This window comes from Stomoxys calcitrans, chromosome 3 (assembly GCF_963082655.1).
Source record: "Stomoxys calcitrans chromosome 3, idStoCalc2.1, whole genome shotgun sequence".
NCBI classification, from domain to species: domain Eukaryota; kingdom Metazoa; phylum Arthropoda; class Insecta; order Diptera; family Muscidae; genus Stomoxys; species Stomoxys calcitrans.
The window spans coordinates 98267713-98287313 of record NC_081554.1 but is presented as its reverse complement, the minus strand read 5'-3'; positions in this window follow the sequence as shown (position 1 = coordinate 98287313).

Below are 19601 nucleotides of genomic sequence, written 5' to 3'. Positions count from 1 at the left end.
TCAATCATTTGGATTCACGGTTAAGATGTTTGACAGTGAGACAAAAGACGAACCTGCATGAGCTGTTTAAACCAGTGTTTCCAAGAAGATAATATATATATTCGTCAGATTTGGACGCATATTGCAATAATGTGGTCATTTAGTACAAAAAATTTCCGACGTTTCTGGTGAATTTAATGGAAATTGGTTCATATTTAGGTATACCTTAGATATAAACAGGAATTATTTGGACATTTGCTAAACGATCCCCGCGAAACTTGTCATGATGCTCTTATAACTCTCCTGATCACTAGTGTATACAGTGAAACATATACATGTAATTCCCGATTTTCTCTTTTAGAGCTTTTGCTAACACAGTTTTGAACTGACTTTCTCAACATTTTGCATAGAGAGTTTCTTTATGACTCCCACAGAAATTCTAAAATTTCAGCAAATTTTAATTTCGACGAATTAGAATAAGAATTACCCTCCACCATAGGATAGGGGTGTACTAATTTTGTCATTCTGTTTGTAACTTCTCGAAGTATTCGTGTCAGACCCCAAAAAGTGTATATATTTTTGTCGTCATGACATTTTATGTCGAACTAGTCATGTCCATCTGTCTGTCCGTCAGTCTGTCGAAAGCACGATAACTTTCGAAGGAGTAAAGCTATCCGCTTGAAATTTTGCACAAATACTTCGGACCATAATGGATTGAATGTTGGAGACCACAGTATTGACAAATGATGTTCAATTATCTGTTTCAAGCATATTTTTTTTTATCTAGAGTTGGGGAAGTTATTTCTAGGGGACAAGCCTCATGTCACCTAAATGTTTAAGCACACCTCTACATATCGACTACAACAAAGTTATAGCCTCCATCTAAAAGAGCTCCTTATTTAAAAAGTTATAGCTTCGTTTCGAGTTTTGTAATATATATTTGTGTTGTTCATATGTCTGCCGAGTTGACGTGTTCGTTGGACGGGATCTTCGATAAGGATGCACAAGAATGTTGTTAGACTGAGTCAATAGAAATCATTACCATACCAAATTGCCACTTCTGCATTCACATAGATATAGGTGGTCACGGAAAACGACCCCTTCCTAAATTGAATAAACTGTGCTTAATAGACGTAAATGGACAAATTAAATAAAACGCCCACAAATCATGGGACAGTGCTTGAAAAAATGCTGACACTTTTCACAATTGAATGCACTGATTAAATAAGACTAAATGAACTGTGCTCCTTGGGCTAAAATAAAGTAAATCAACGTTGAAGGAAAAAAGGCCAACATCAACAGAATACAAATAACTTCAATATGAAAATGTATTCCTCGTTAGCGCTACCCGCCCCTTCTAAATGTCAGGACATCCGCTATGAGGATGGATGAGGCACGCAGACATGTCAAAGTGTCCATAAGTTGGTATTAAACTACAACGCAATTAACAAATCGGATTCATCTGAAATGAATAAAAGGGGAGGAATATATGTATATAACAATTTCAGTTTACGTTTTCTCAAATTGCATGGGAGCAAAATAGGTAAAGATTATCAGTGCACAAAATGAAAACCGGATTTTTCAAAGAAAATTTCCATTTTTTGTGGAAGAACTAAATGGGATTAAATCCCGGCTAGAATATGAAAATTACTTTTAATGTACATTTATTGGTATTACAACCAAGTGAAAGAAATACTTCATCCAGAGCTAAGTCAGACGTATCGCTTAGTGCAAAGTGTCGTACTTACATGGAACACCGTGTATATATTGTATCAAAGCTTATCATTGGTCACTGCTTCTATAGGGACCCTAACCCCACTGCCACTTCGGATCAGCACTTTTAAAAGGCATTTCTTTATGTGAAATTGCACTGTCCTGTAATCCGATTCTCTAACTCCTTACCGACAGATTTAACGGTATTTGTCGAAAGTTAAACAGATTTGTCTTTAAATGCTATTCTGCATTGAAATTTTATCGCAATTTGTCAGTATGAATTCTCGGCAACTGCCGAAAATCATCGGCAAATTAACGACCAGAAAATAGCAGTCGCTAAGCCTTACCTTAACGTTTTGAAAATTCAAATGCAAATTGCTTTCTATAAAAGCTGGCCGACCCAGGATGGGATTACAATCATTTGGTCACTCCGTTTGCAACACATCGATATCCATTTTGAAAATTCAAATTCTAAGGAGAATACATATTTTAAAGTCATTTTGCTTTCTATCAAAACTGGCCCACCCAGGAGGGTGGTCACTCCATTTGCAACACATCAAAATATCCATTTTCGACCCCCCAAAATAGTAAAGGGTGATTTTTTTGAGGTTAGGATTTTCATGCATTAGTATTTGACAGATCACGTGGGATTTCAGACATGGTGTCAAAGAGAAAGATGCTCAGTATGCTTTGACATTTCATCATGAATAGACTTACTAACGAGCAACGCTTGCAAATCATTGAATTTTATTACCAAAATCAGTGTTCGGTTCGAAATGTGTTCATTCACCGTAACGTTGCGTCCAACAGCATCTTTGAAAAAATACGGTCCAATGATTCCACCAGCGTACAAACCACACCAAACAGTGCATTTTTCGGGATGCATGGGCAGTTCTTGAACGGCTTCTGGTTGCTCTTCACTCCAAATGCGGCAATTTTGCTTATTTACGTAGCCATTCAACCAGAAATGAGCCTCATCGATGAACAAAATTTGTCGATAAAAAAGCGGATTTTCTGCCAACTTTTCTAGGGCCCATTCACTGAAAATGATTTGCAAGCGTTGCTCGTTAGTAAGTCTATTCATGATGAAATGTCAAAGCATACTGAGCATCTTTCTCTTTGACACCATGTCTGAAATCCCACGTGATCTGTCAAATACTAATGCATGAAAATCCTAACCTCAAAAAAATCACCCTTTACAATAGTTATATTATAATTTGTCGTATAATTCTTGGGATTTGGTTTGTTCCGTAGAATCAAAAACGGCTGAACCGATATTCTTAACATTTTCACAGATTGTGTAGGTTGGTCTGGAAGGAAATATAGGCTATATAATTTTTAGATATCGGATGGTGGCGGACCCTCCCCCTTAACCAAAAACCGCAACCCAAAACCAAAAGTGGACTGAAAGTCACAATATGGGTATCAAATAAAAGTTATTGGAGGCTAGAAAACAAATATCGTATTATATTTTGGGTCCAAGTATGCAGCGGGCCACTCCAACCCCAAAACTCCTCTAAACAGATATATTCGACGTTCCTATCAATATGGGACTCCAATGAAAAGTATTTGGTAGATTACAAATATGGCATACAAAATTGGGTTCAATTAATGGGGGCATATAAGGCGACAATGGCTATATGGGATTTAAATGAAAGATATTTGGAAGTAGATAACGAATATGACATTACAATTTGCGTTCAAATTTTACACTTTTCCTTTTAAAAATATGTCGATTAGTTTAAATGGCCCATAATAACAATATGGGGCTTAAATGAAAGGTATTTAAGAGTAGAAAACTAATTTGATATCCAATTTTGGAGCCAAGTGTTTTGGGGGTACGCCCTAAATCATCCCGTTATCTGAACTTCATTTCCGACTATAGCAATATGGAGCTCAAATCAACGGTATTTGGGAGTAAAGAACGAATTTGATATCTATTTTCAGGGCAAAGTGCCGGTGGCCACCAAAACACCCTCCAAATGGTTCATACTTACCGACCATGACAATACAGGGCTCAAATTGAAGGGATTTGGGAGTGGGACACGAATTTGATATTCATATTTGAGTCGAAATATCTCCCCTAAAAAGAGCTTTCATTATCCTGATTTTCGAAAACATCAGATATCGGATGCGATTTGTTTGCACTATCACAGTCACCAAAAACAAAATATGGTTTCTATTGTTGGGGTCGGGTGCCGCTCGTGTAATGGATATATGGACCAATTAGACAATATAGAGCAATGTATTTGGGGAGCCGCCCCACCTCAAAATACCTCCCTAATCTATAAAAGATATTTTGGGTGGAAATTGATTGATTTTCGCGAAATTGATATTAATTTTTGGGGCAGACATGAATATTCAGGCGTGATTGGAATGTTTGGTTGTATGTCGGCAGCAATATTCGCTTTTCGTTATCATGGGATAGCAGGTTGTTCCAAACATTACGTTAAACATGTGGTGTTTATATTGTGGCAATATATAGTAGCTTTCCACAATTTAAAGACTTGGCGAGATCATGTCTGCAGTCTGAAGTCGAAATTTTTTGAATGATTAATTTATTGTGTTTGAAGCTTCGGATTGCAACTTGATCCGGTGGAAGAAATGTTACTGTAACATATCAGATCATTTAAATTTGGTTCTGCTTACACTTGCAAATGCAAATTTGCCCATGAACAATCCATTAAGGAACTGGGGCAAAATTCTCACAAATCAATGAGTGCTGTCCTATTCAGTTTTAAGCTCAATGATAAGGGGTCTCCTTTTTATAGCCGAGACCGAACGGTATGCTGCAGAGCGAAACCTCTTTGGGGAGAAGTTTTTACATGGCAAAGCACCTCACAAATATTGCCCGCATTATTTGGGGATAACCACGGAGGGGATAACCACCGGACTTGAACCCAGGCATTTAGCTTCATAAGCGGACATGCTAATCTCTGCGCTTCGGTGGCCTCTTACACTTATCTAGAAGCAACAAGTAAAAGCTTGCTAAGCGGATAAAAGAAAAGAATTGCTATGCTATTGGAGATATATAAAGTTATGGTACGATCCGGACAATAATTGAACTGATAGCTGGAGACCATAGTAGAAGTCATCATCAGAAATAACGAAACATGTCGTGCAAAATTTCAGTCAAATCTGATCAGAATTGCGCCCTCTAGAGGTTCAAGAAGTCAAAATCCCAAATCGGTTCTGAGTCGATCCAGCCATATGCGTCCGTTCGTCCGTCCACCTGTCGAAATCACGATAGCAGTCGAACGCGAAAAGTTAGCCGCCTGACTTCCTGAGCTCCTGGATGCCGCAATTTTTGTCCGATTTGTCTGAAATTGAGCATGTAGTGTTTTGTTATTACTTTCAACAACTGAGCCAAGGACGGTTTTAATCGGACTACTATCTGATATTGTACCCATGTAAACCGATCTCTCGACCGCTTTAATTTTTACTGTTTTGACAGAAGTATGTATTTAGAATAAAATAAATATACATTTTTAGCAGAATCCATGGCGGTGGGTTTTCAAGATTCGGCCAGGCCGAATTTTGCATGCTTTTACTTGTTTTGTTTTAAAATCATAGTGGCTTAAGATATAAAAATATATTTTTTTAAGTTTTTATTTAAAACATTTAAAAATGTGAGTGCTCAGAGTAGGAGTCTGAGTCGACCAATCTTGTTGGAGTCAGAGTCGAGTCAAAATTGCTCGACTTTTCAGCCCTGCGTCAAAATCAATACAACAGTGGAAATGAGGATTGTGATTCAAATTGGCGTCGAAGTGACACAAATTCGTCTGTACTTCATTACCCAATAGCAATTTCTGTAGTCTGGTTAAGTTATTTTTGTAACGGCATTGGGGTTCAAAGAGGTGTCGCAGAACGTACACTGATTCCTAACTCTACGATTACTCACTGACGGGTTGCCGGCCCTGTGACAGTGATTAGGACAAACAAATGTACTTAGGACTGTTCATTTGCGCCTTTGTTCTCCGCACATTAACATTTCCTTTACAAATTACGGACTGGATTCAATAACGTTTATTCCTCCATTCATTCGGAGACTCCCAATGCCATGCTGTGTCAGTCATGACATCCATGGCACCAAAAAGCTGCTCTAAGACTATGAATATTTTTGGGGGCATTGTGATTTATGCCTGCAATCAGGTCACATTCTATAACGACAATCCACTACGGCTGTTGCCTTTTGATACGAATAAGGTGATGGCTGTGGAGGTAACAGCAATCTCAATAAGACCAGGATTGTGGCTGTGCTTAGATGTCGGTGTTTAACTACCGCCTGCTGGGGGTGTTACCCATTTGCTAGTTTGTCGGTGATGGTGTACTCAGGCGTTGTTCGTTGTGGACCGTACTTTCCCTACCAAACTAAAGCAAGGATCGTTGGAATCCAGCAACAATCAGAATGAACAAACAACAAGGACCAATCCAAGAAAACTGTACACAAATAAGCACTTTACCTAATGCGGAAGTCAAAACTGGTGGAAGGTGCTAACAAATGCCAAATTTCAAATTCGATGTCCTCTAGCAACACTTTGAAGTGAACTGTATGTTGTTGTATTCCGGGAACAATCTGCCAACCTAGTGCTGGTCTAATTTGCAAATTGAAGCGGTTTAACTTCACCGTCACCGCAACTACTAGGCCACTCCGTCTGCTATCAATAATTAAGAACAAAAATGCAAAGTCTTATGAATATTCTCGAACAATTTCGGTAATTTGTTCAACACAATATTTCCATAATTATTCAAATGAAGGGGTTCAATTAAGCAAGAAGTAGACTAACATAATGGCGCACTTATTTATCATTCGCTTTAATTGATTCGGTGGGAGAATGAAACGATATTTCCACATGAAATTTTGAGAGATGTTTTGAATAAATTTTTTGGGAGTTGGACAAAAATAATACACAGAAAAAAATATCACGAACATTTTTTAAATAAGAAATTTAATTGAAAATAAAAATGTTGTCAGTTAAAGAATTAATCAAATCAATATTTTTTTATACCCTCCACCATAGGATGGGGGGTATACTAATTTCGTCATTCTGAGACCCCATAAAGTATATATATTCTTGATCGTCGCGAAATTTTATGTCGATCTAGCCATGTCCGTCCGTCTGTCCGTCCGTCCGTCTGTCTGTCGAAAGCACGCTTACTTCCGAAGGAGTAGAGCTAGCCGCTTGAAATATTGCACAAATACTTCTTATTAGTGTAGGCCGGTTGGTATTGTAAATGGGCCATATCGGTCCATGTTTTGATGTAGCTGCCATATAAACTGATCTTGGGTCTTGACTTCTTGAGCCTCTAGAGTGCGCAATTCTTATCCGATTTGAATGAAATTTTGCACGACGTATTTTGTTATGATATCCAACAATTGTGCCAAGTATGGTTCAAATCGGTCCATAACCTGATATAGCTGCCATATAAACCGATCTTGGGTCTTGACTTCTTGAGCCTCTAGAGGGCGAATTATCGTCCGATGTAACTAAAATTTTGCACGTAGTGTTTTGGTATTACTTTCAACAACTATGCTAAGTATGATTCAAATCGGTTCATAATCTGGTATAGCTGTCATATAAACCGATCTTGGATCTTGACTTCTTGAGCCAAGTGATGGCGCAATTCTCATCCGATTTGGCTTAAATTTTGCATGAGGTGTTTTGTTATGACTTCCAATAACTGTGCTAAGTATGGCCTAAATCGATATAGAACCTGATATAGCTGCCATATAAACCGATCTGGGATGTTGACTTCTCGAACCTCTAGAGGGCGCAATTCTCAACCGATTTGGCTGAAATTTTGTACAAGGCCTTCTCTCATGACCTTCAATATACGTGTCTAGTATGGTCTGAATCGATCAATAGCTTGATACAGCTCCCATATAAACCTATCTCCCGATTTTGCTTCTTGAGCCCTTACAAGGCGCAATTTTTATCCGAATGAACTGAAATATTACACAATGACTTCTACAATGTCAATCAGCATTCAATTATGGTCCAAATCGGACTATAACTTGATATAGCTCTAATAGGATAACAGTTCTTATTCAATTATTATTATTTGTCTAAAAAGAGATACCGCGCATAGAACTCGACAAATGAGATCAATGGTGGAGGGTATATAAGATTCGGCCCGGCCGAACTTAGCACGCTCTTACTTGTTTTTAATTGAATTCGGTGTTTTTTTCAATTACGATAGCACTTTTCAAGTAAAAACATAATTGTTTCAATCATTTTTTTAATTGAATCTTATTTTTATACCCACCACCGACGGATGGGGGTATATTCATTTTGTCATTCCGTTTGCAACACATCGAAATATCCATTTCCGACCCTATAAAGTATATATATTCTTGATCAGCGTAAAAATCTAAGACGATCTAGACATGTCCGTCCGTCTGTCTGTCTGTCCGTCTGTCTGTTGAAATCACGCTACAGTCTTTAAAAATAGAGATATTGAGCTGAAATTTTGCACAGATTCTGTTCTTGTCCATAAGCGGGTTAAGTTCGAAGATGGGCTATATCGGACTATATCTTCATATAGCCCCCATATAGACCGATCCGCCGATTTAGGGTCTTAGGCCCATAAAAGCCACATTTATTATCCGATTTTGCTGAAATTTGGGACGGGGATTTGTGTTAGGCCCTTCGACTTCCTTCGTTAATTTGGACCAGATCGGTCCAGATTTGGATATAGCTGCCATATAGACCGATCCTCCGATTTAGGGTCTTAGGCCCACAAAAGCCAAATTTACTATCCAATTTTGCTGAAATTTGGAACAGTGAGTTGCATTGAGCCCTCCGACATCCTTCGTCGATTTGGCTCAGATCGGTCCAAATTTGGATATAGCTGCCATATAGACCGATCCTCCGATTTATGGTCTTAGGCCCATAAAAGCCACATTTATTATCCGATTTTGCTGAAATTTGGGACAGTGAGTTGCGTTGAGCCCTTCAACATCCTTCGTCAATTTGGCCTAGATCGGTCCAAATTTGGATATAGCTGCCATATAGACCTATCCTCCGATTTATGGTCTTAGGCCCATAAAAGCCACATTTATTATCCGATTTTGCTGAAATTTGAGACAGTGATTTGCCTTAGGCCCTTCGATATCTTTCTTCAATTTGGCCCTGATCGGTTCAGATTTGGATATAGCTGCCATAAAGACCGATCTCTCGATTTAAGGTTTTGGGCCCATAAAAAGCGCATTTATTGTCCGATGTCGCCGAAATTTGGGACAATGACTTGTGTTGGGCCCTTCGATATTTGTCTTCAATTTGGCTCAGATCGGTCCAGATTTGGATATAGCTGCCATATAGACCGATCTCTCGGTTGAACAATGACTTGTACTTATAAGCATTTGGTCTAAATCGGATGATATCTATAGAGCTGCTATGGGGCATAAGGTATGCATTTTTCACTGGATTTTGACGAAATGTGGTTCACATATATACCCGAGGTGGTGGGTATCCAAAGTTCGGCCCGGCCGAACTTAACGCCTTCTTACTTGTTTTTAGTTACGATTGATATTTTTGAAATATTCAATTAAGAGCTAAATCGATTAAATTTTTTTATTGAATCTCAATCATAAAGCAAATATGATTTAAAATTTTATCTTCGTCAATTAAACAATAACGACCGATGTCACTAACATTTTTCCTTTTTGTCCCATGACTCGCCAATTCGAAAACACCTGATTTAATAAAGAGAAAACAGCTGATTTTATAAAAGGAAAACAGCTGTTTTCATTGAATAGGCTAACGAATAAAAAGAAAAAATCTTTGGTGGTCAATGCAGTATGTACTTTCAATCATGGACTACCATTTTAAATTTCTAGACGCAATTCTAATCTTATTTATAATAAAAATATGGATAGTTATCTATTCCATGGAAATTGGAATCTGTGGGTATGCCTCTAGCGACAGGCAATCCAAAACTATGTGGTCTCATCTAGACTCGAAAATGTCTACCGCTTTGCTGTCATTGGCTAGAACAGACATCTCAGTCATTGTATCCGTCATGACAGGTCACTGTCTAATCGAAAAATATGCTGACAGACTAAAAGTTGCCAGTAAAGACTTTTGCAGAGGCTGTGGGGACATCGAAGAAGAAGAGACTATAGAACACCTTCTGTGTGTATCGCAATAGCCGTTAGAAAAAGTTCCACTTTAGGTTCTCATTTCTTTGAGAACCTGTCTGATTTAGCGGATGTGAACATTTGCAAGTTGTTGGGCTTTTTAAAGCTATCTGGATGGTTCAACTGTAGGAACTAGAAGTTTTTTTGTTTTTCATTATCAAGTTTTTTGCCAGTTATGGCGAATATCATTAAATTTTTCAATTTTTGTTTGTTTCTCTTTCGAGACGAGCTCAATGATTGGAGATTATTCTTTGCAAATGTAAATGGAACGCCAGAGATAGCAACAAACATCAACCACTATGGGATTCGTTTCGTCTTTGGTTAGAAGACTTTTCCACCTATAAGGTGTGATGGCTTCAAGGGCCTTGCGTTGGCATTTTGTATTTGAATTGTATTAATTGCAAAACGCCTCTATGATACAATTACCACATTAGCCACGCTCGACCACTATGTATATTAGCCGTACTTTTCCCAATGCATGTGTTTTTGTGTAATGACGGACTTTTTTGTGCGACAATTTCACTACTTCCGTGGTACACATGATTCTGTGCATCTGTTGGAGGTTGTATTGATGGCTTTGAATGCCAGACAACGGCAACGGCTCTCGCTGCTGCTCCGTGCGCCCAGGATTTATATTTTATTTTTCTCTGTGTACCTTTACAGGATGTTTAAACTGCCAAAACAATTGTTAACAACCTATTCTTTGATCAAGCTGCACCAAGCTCGGCTAGGTCATACTTTCTGAAACCTCTACAAAGACTTAAGAAGTGTTAACGATAGAACTTTAAACGCTGCTTTTGTATGTTCAAATGGACATTAGAAATTTCAATTTATCGCTATTTACCGCCAAAAAAATATGAAGCGAATTGAAAAATTAATCCGTAATTAAACCAGTCATATTGCTAATTAAGGATAGATTCTTCCTTGTCTTTTTCCACCGCTTCAATCGAACGCACCTATTTTAGTAATAGGTTATCGATCGAAATAAAGTGAATACCATATCCAAACACTGATTCCAGTGATTCCACCACTACTGTGGTGCAGGTTATTAGTTTCTTCTACTACAAAGCAAAAAATAATAAATTCTGTTTTGCATTGTTACGGCTCACGAGATATTTACAATTCAGTTCTGTGTCGTCTAGGTCGCAGCTCCTCTTGTGCCCTTCCATCCTCCGCGGTCAGTAAGCTGTGTACCAATTCTACAAGTTTGGTTTATATGACGACTCTAAAACAACGAAGAGAAAATTCGACGGAACCACATATAGCTGTATTATCATCTTATAATATTCAAAACCAATTTCAGATACATAGTCAAGACAGCTAGAGTATTACCGAAAAGTAATATACTGAATAAAACTATAACATTATATAAACAATACTTTGCAATTAGCCTGCACCAGAAGAAAAGATTTTGTATAATACTGCGAAGATAAAAGTCATTATGCTCTCGGCCTCTACCCACCCGTATTGGTTTTTCTAACGCCAATATATTTTGCAACTTTAACACTTTAATTCAAAATTTCTTAAAGAAAAATTTTCCTGTTAATTCAACAAAAATGAAGTAAAAACGAGTTGAGTTCGGCAATGCTGAATTTTATATACATTTTATTGCGTGCGTCAAGTTCTTTGCATGATTTCTATTAATGGGTAGAAACTAAATATTTTAGCTTAATCGGATAAGAATTGAGCATTTTTATTTGCACATGGAGTGAGGTCAAGGAATCGGTTTTTATTGCATCTACATAATCTTTTAAACTGATTTGGATCATGCATTAAGTGCACTAAAAAAATTATCCCATGGTTAAAATAACTATTTTTCAATAAAATTTAACACCATATGGCGCTATAAACACTTTTCTTTGATTTGAGTTTATGTTGTGTGATGTACAACCTTATATACAACCCCAGCGCCATCTACTGGCCAACTGACAACTATGGCTACCACCAAATGTTTTGTTGGTACGCGCTAAAAGTGCACTTAAGGAAGATCCTTCTTTTCTTAATTTGCATTTGGCAGCAAAAGGAGGTGGAGCTATCAGTTGGAAAAAAATACCAGGTAAGAATTTTCTAAAACTTTTTTATTAATCTTTGATATTAAATGCAAAAAATGTGAAGTAAAAAGAATTTGTACAATATGAACAAGTAAAAAGGCGGATACCAACCACCTCGGGAATATATGTAAACCACATTTTGTCATATTCCGGTGAAAAAATGCATAATTTATGCCCCCATAGCAGCTTTACCGAAATATGGTCCGATTTGGACCAAATTCGACAAGGATATTTAGAGGTCTAATAAGTACAAGTCACTGTTCAATTTCGTAGAACAAAATAGTGGTCTTTTTGGTAGCTATATACAAATATGGACCGATCTGAACCATATTCGACCGGATGTCGAAAAGCTTAAGTCCATGTGCCAAATTTCAGCGACATCGGGTTATAAAGTGCCTTTTATGGGGCCAAAACTTTAAATCGAGAGATCGGTCTATATGGCAACTATATAAAAATCTGAACCGATCTAGGTCAAATTGAGGAGGGATGGCGAGAGGCATAGCACAACTCCCTCTCCCAAATTTTGGCAAAATTGGACAATAAATGCGCCTTTTATGGGCACGAATTCTTAAATAGAGGGATCGGTCTATATGGCAGCTATATCCATATCTGATCCGATCAGGGCCATATTTAAGAAAGATGTCGAATGGCCTAACACAACTCACTGTCCAAAATTTCTACAAAATCGGATAATATGTGTGGATTTTATGGGCCCTAGACCCTAAATCGGCGGATCGGTTTACATGGGGGCTAAATCAAGATATAGTTCGATATAGCCTATCTTCGAACTTAACCTGCTTAGTGACAAAAAGAGAATCAGCGCAAAGTTTCAGCCCAATATCTCTATTTTTAAAGACTGTAGCGTGATTTCAATAGACAGACGGACAGACGGACGGACATGTCTACTCGTCTTAGATTTTTACGCTGATCAAAAATATATATACTTTATAGGGTCGGAAATGGGTATTTCGAACGGAATGACAAAATGAATATACCCTCATCCTTCGATGGTGGGTATAAAAAGGCTGAAATTAAAATAAATAGAAGTTGATTTAAACACTATTTTTAAAGAAACAATTTAAGAAACCTTAACAGTGAAAAAAACAAGTAAAAGCGTGCTAAGTTCGGCCGGGCCGAATCTTACATGGATCGCATTTGCCGAGTTCTTCGCATTTGCCGAGTTCTTCTCCCGGCATCTCTTCTTAGTCAAAAAAGGATATAAGAAAAGATTTGCTCTGCTATTATTATATTATTACATGTTGGAGACCTGTGTAAAATGTCAGCCAATTCGAATAAGAATTGCGCCCTTTGGGGGCTCAAGAAGTAAAATAGAGAGATCCATTTATATGGGAGCTGTATCGGGCTATAGACCGATTCAGATCATAATAAACACGTATGTTGATGGTCATGAGAGGATCCGTAGTACATAATTTCAGGTAAATCGGATAATAATTGCGACCTTTAGAGGCTCATGAAGTCAAGATCCCAGATCGGTTTATATAGCAGCTATATCAGGTTATGGACCGATTTGAACCATACTTGGCACAGTTGTTGGATATCATAACAAAACACGTCGTGCAAAATTTCATTGTAATCGGATAAGAATTGCGCACTCTAGGGGCTCAAGAAGTCAGGACCTAAGATCGGTTTATATGCCAGCTATATCAGGTTATCAACCCGATTTAAACCATACTAGGCACAGTTGTTGGATATCATAACAAAACACGTCGTGCAATCGGATAATAATTGCGCACTCTAGAGGCTCAAGAAGTCAAGACCCAAGATCGGTTGATATGGCAGCTATATTTGCAGTGGTGTAGGGTATAGACACAATTGTTGGATATCATAACAAAACACGTCGTGCAAAATTTCATTCTAATCGGATAAGAATTGCGCACTCTAGGGGCTCAAGAAGTCAGGACCTAAGATCGGTTTATATGCCAGCTATATCAGGTTATGGACCGATTTGAACCTTACTTAGCAGAGTTGTTGGATATCATAACAAAACACGTCGTGCAATCGGATAATAATTGCGCACTCTAGAGGCTCAAGAAGTCAAGACCCAAGATCGGTTGATATGGCAGCTATATTTGCAGTGGTGTAGGGTATAGACACAATTGTTGGATATCATAACAAAACACGTCGTGCAAAATTTCATTCTAATCGGATAAGAATTGCGCACTCTAGGGGCTCAAGAAGTCAGGACCTAAGATCGGTTTATATGCCAGCTATATCAGGTTATGGACCGATTTGAACCTTACTTAGCACAGTTGTTGGATATCATAACAAAACACGTCGTGCAATCGGATAATAATTGCGCACTCTAGAGGCTCAAGAAGTCAAGACCCAAGATCGGTTGATATGGCAGCTATATTTGCAGTGGTGTAGGGTATAGACACAATTGTTGGATATCATAACAAAACACGTCGTGCAAAATTTCATTCTAATCGGATAAGAATTGCGCACTCTAGGGGCTCAAGAAGTCAGGACCTAAGATCGGTTTATATGCCAGCTATATCAGGTTATGGACCGATTTGAACCTTACTTAGCAGAGTTGTTGGATATCATAACAAAACACGTCGTGCAATCGGATAATAATTGCGCACTCTAGAGGCTCAAGAAGTCAAGACCCAAGATCGGTTGATATGGCAGCTATATTTGCAGTGGTGTAGGGTATAGACACAATTGTTGGATATCATAACAAAACACGTCGTGCAAAATTTCATTCTAATCGGATAAGAATTGCGCACTCTAGGGGCTCAAGAAGTCAGGACCTAAGATCGGTTTATATGCCAGCTATATCAGGTTATGGACCGATTTGAACCTTACTTAGCACAGTTGTTGGATATCATAACAAAACACGTCGTGCAATCGGATAATAATTGCGCACTCTAGAGGCTCAAGAAGTCAAGACCCAAGATCGGTTGATATGGCAGCTATATCTGGTTATAAACCGATTTGAACTATACTTCGCCCAGTTGTTGGATATCATAACAAAACACGTCGTGCAAAATTTCATTCCAATCGGATAAGAATTGCGCACTCTTGAGGCTCAAGAAGTCAAGACCCACGATCGGTTTATATGGCAGCTATATCAAAACATGGACCGATTTGAACCATACTTGGCACAGTTGTTGGATATCATAAAAAAAACACGTCGTGCAAAATTTCATTCTAATCGGATAAGAATTGCGCACTTTAGGGGCTCAAGAAGTCAGGACCCAAGATCGGTTTATATGGCAGCTATATCAGGTTATGAACCGATTTGAACCATTCTTGGCGCAAATGTTGGATATCATAACAAAACACGTCGTGCGAAATTTCATTCCAATCGGATAAGAATTGCGCACTCTAGGGGCTCAAGAAGTCAGGACCCAAGATCGGTTTATATGGCAGCTATATCAGGTTATGAACCGATTTGAACCTTACTTAGCACAGTTCTTGGATATCATAACAAAACACGTCGTGCAAAATTTCATTCCAATCGGATAAGAATTACGCGCTCTAGAGGCTTAAGAAGTCAAGACCCAAGATCGGTTTATATGGCAGCTATATCAAAACATGGACCGATATGGCCCATTTACAATACCAACCGACCTACACTAATAAGAAGTATTTGTGCAAAATTTCAAGCGGCTAGCTTTACTCCTTCGGAAGTTAGCGTGCTTTCGACAGACAGACGGACGGACGGACAGACGGACGGACATGGCTAGATCGACATAAAATTTCGCGACGATCAAGAATATATATACTTTATGGGGTCTCAGACGAATATTTCGAGTAGATACAAACAGAATGACGAAATTAGTATACCCCCCATCTTATGGTGGAGGGTATAAAAATGAGTATACCCCCCATCTTATGGTGGAGGGTATAAAAAAACTTAAAACGTTTGGAAAGTGAGGATATGAAAAATCAAAACCAGTAAGGAAAGTCAAAAGTCGGTCGGAGCCGACTATATAATACCCTACATCACCGAGACTACTTACTAGATTTAACCCATGAAACCTATGTTGAAATTTAGTCAGACTTAAATTTTGAATACTTATTGAAATATTGAATCCTTAAAAGGTATACTTAACAATCAATTTTCTACCTCATCTCCTTCTAAGCATTGCGAACAAATGCACAATGTTATACTACCCTGTACCGCAATAGTTGTGTAGGGTATTAAAAAAAAAAACCTTAAATGTTAAAGCAATAAACATTTTGTAAGTAAAATTTAAGCAAAACAAGTCAAAAGGCGTTAAGTTCGGCCGGGTCGAACTTTGGATATCCACCACCTCAGGTACACCTTTTACCTACCTTATATACTATAACTTATGTCCCATAGCAGTTATATCGAAATATTAAGAAGTACAAGTCATTGTTCAATTGTGTATAACAAAATATTGGTCTTTTTAGTAGCTATATCTAAAAATTAACCGATCTGAAACATATACAACATGGATGTCGAAAAGCCTAACATAAGTCACTGTGTAAAATTTCAGTCAAATCGGATTATAAATGCGTTTTTTTTTTGGGCTAAGACTTTAAATCGAGAGATCGATGACAAAATGAATATACCCCCATCCTTCGGTGGTGCGTTTAAAAAAGAAAATGCAACAACTTAAAAGGCCTACAAGTCAAATATACAAAAGTGAATACCTGAAAATGATAAGTCAATAAAAGATCTGAAAAAGAAAGGTTATTAAAAAATTTAAAAAAAAAACCTCAAAAGAAAAATTACTGAAGTATTTATCCTTTCGATGTGGATTGCAAATGCGCCATTTAGGTTCAGATTTTGATATAGCTTGCATATAAACCGATCTCCCGATTTGACTTATTGAGCGTATACAAGCTGCAATTTTTGTCCGACTTAGCTAAATTTAGTGTTCTGTTACGACTTCCAACAACTGTGCCAAGTACGGTCCAAATCGGTCTATAAACTGATATAGCTCGCGTATAAACCGATCTTACTGTATCCCCAGGAAGCTACAAATTTTGTCCGATTTGGTTAAAACTTTGCGCGTGGTGTTCTTTTACGACTTCTAACAACTGTGCCAAATACAGTCAAAGTCAATCTTTAACCTGATTTAGCTGCCATGTAAACCGATCTCTCGATTACGCTTGTTTTGTTAGTTAGCTGGTTTTTAGCAAAATATCCACCTAAGAGGACATTGGTAGTCTATGGAGTCAATCCAACGAAAAATTAGGTTAGGTTAGGTAAAAGTGGCAGTCTGCCATCAGACTCACTTAGACGTTTTCGTCCATTGTGATACCACAGGAACAGAAGAAGGAAGATGCCTTCTAGTTCCTACCGTTGAACCATCCTGATCGCTTGCGAATGTTAACATCCGTAAAATCGTACAGGTTCTCAAAGAAATGAGAACTTAAAGTAGAACTCCTTCTGATTGCTAGTGCGGGACACACACACAGAAAGTGTTCTATAGTCTCTTCTTCTTCGATGTCCTTACAGCTTCTCCAAAAGTCGTTGCTGGCAAACTTCAGTCTGTCGGCATGTTTTCCGATTAGACAGTGACCTGTCATGACGGACACAATGACTGAGACGTCTGTTCTAGCCAATGACAGCGAAGCAGTAGACATCTTCAAGTCTAGATGAGGCCACATAGTTTTGGAATGCTTACAGCCCCCTCTTTGTGACCATCTAGCATTCGTTGTCCTTCGGGCCTGGTCCCGAAAACTTAGCTTGCATGTCGCTAGAGGCATACCCACATATTCCAGTATCCCTGGAGTGTGTAGGGTAGTTCCTAGACTCGCAAGCTAATCAGCTTTACAATTCCCTGGGATTTCTCTGTGGCTGGAATCCAGAACAGGTGAATTTTGAATTGTTCTGCCATTTCGTTGAGAGATCTGCGACAGTCGAGGGCGACAGAAATACGTGGCTGTCTGAGAAGATATTGGGTTGCCTAAAAAGTAATTGCGGATTTTTTAAAAGAAAGTAAATGCATTTTTAATAAAATTTAGAATGAACTTTAATCAAATATATAATTGCCATTTTGTTCGATAACCTTTTGCCATCTTCCTGGCAAATTTAGTATTCCACGCTCATAGAACTTCTGGCCTTTATCTGCAAAAAACTGAACCAAGTGCGATTTTATAGCCTCATCATTGCCGAAAGTTTTACCATTTAAGGAGTTCTGCAAAGATCGAAATAAATGGTGGTCTGATGGTGCAAGGTCAGGGCTATATGGTGGCTGCATCAAAAGTTCCCAGCCAAGCTCACTCAGTTTTTGGCGAGTGACCAAAGATGTTTGCGGTTTAGCGTTGTCCTGGTGGAATATGACACCTTTACAATTGACCAATTCTGGTCGCTTCTCCTTGATGGCTGTATTCAATTTGTCCAATTGTTGACAGTTAACATCCGAATTAATCGTTTGGTTCCTTGGAAGCAGCTCAAAATATACCACACCCTTCCAATCCCACCAAACAGGCAGCATAACCTTCTTTTGGTGGATATCAGCCTTTGAAGTGGTTTGAGCTGGTTCACCATGCTTGGACCATGATCGTTTTCGACTAACGTTGTTGTAAACAATCCATTTTTCATCTCCAGTTATGATTCGTTTAAAAACGGATCGAATTCATTGCATTTAAGGTGCATATTACAAGCGTTGATTCGGTTTGTTTAATGAATTTCTTTCAATACATGTGGTACCCATATTAAAATTGACGCCAAACAAACAAATGTAAACAAAATTTCGTGCACTTTTTTTCTAAAGCAAACTAAAAGTAACAGCTGATAACTGACAGAAGAAAGAATGCAATTACAGAGTCACAAGCCGTTGAAAAAATTTGTCAACGCCGACTATATTACTACTATATTACCGACAATTACTTTTTGGGCAACCCAATATTTATGCCAATCGTCGTAATGTCATTTTATCTTAGTCATTCCACCACTTCCTTAATTGCAAGGATCTCTGCTTGGTACACACTGCAGTGGTCGGATAATCCTTTCGATATGACCAGTTCCAGATCTTTAGAGTACACCCCAAAGCCCAGCTGGTCGTTTAGTTTGGAACCATCCGTATAGAAGTCTATCGAACTTCTGTTAATCCCTAGTAACAGACATCGGAGGTCCAATCGGTTCTATCAGGAATAGTGGTACACTAATTTTTATCAAAAAGCGGCACAAGTAGGGTGTAATTCACACTGCCTGGAACATAGGACTTTTTATCAAGGATAACGCAGTGTCCGTAGCCGCCACATGACCAATGCGAAAGCTCCCTTAACCACGCGGCAGTGGTCGCTTCAATTTGGTTAGCGACAATGTCCAGAGGCATAAGATGTAACATTAAGTTCAGTGCATCATATGGAGTCGTCCTCCGTGCAGCCGTGATGTACCAACAAGCCATCCTTTGGATCCGTTTAAGTATTGAGCAGTAGGTTGACTTTTGAAGCGCCGTCCACCAGACCACAAAACTATATACAATAGCATTATAGGTCTGACAACTGCAGTATATACCCAATGCATGACACGCGGTCTAAACCCCCAACTTTTGCCAATGGCCCTCTTGCAGGTGTATAGGGCAAGAGTGGCCTTTTTGGCCCATTCCAAAATGTTGGATTTGAAGTTCAATTTCCTGTCCAGCAAAACACTCAGCATAAAGGATGACAGACCAATAGGACGAAAATCTTTCGCCGTCATGTGGTAGGATTTTCTTGCCTTTGGAATGAAAGTGACCTTCGTGTCCCTCCATCCCACAGGTATATATGGC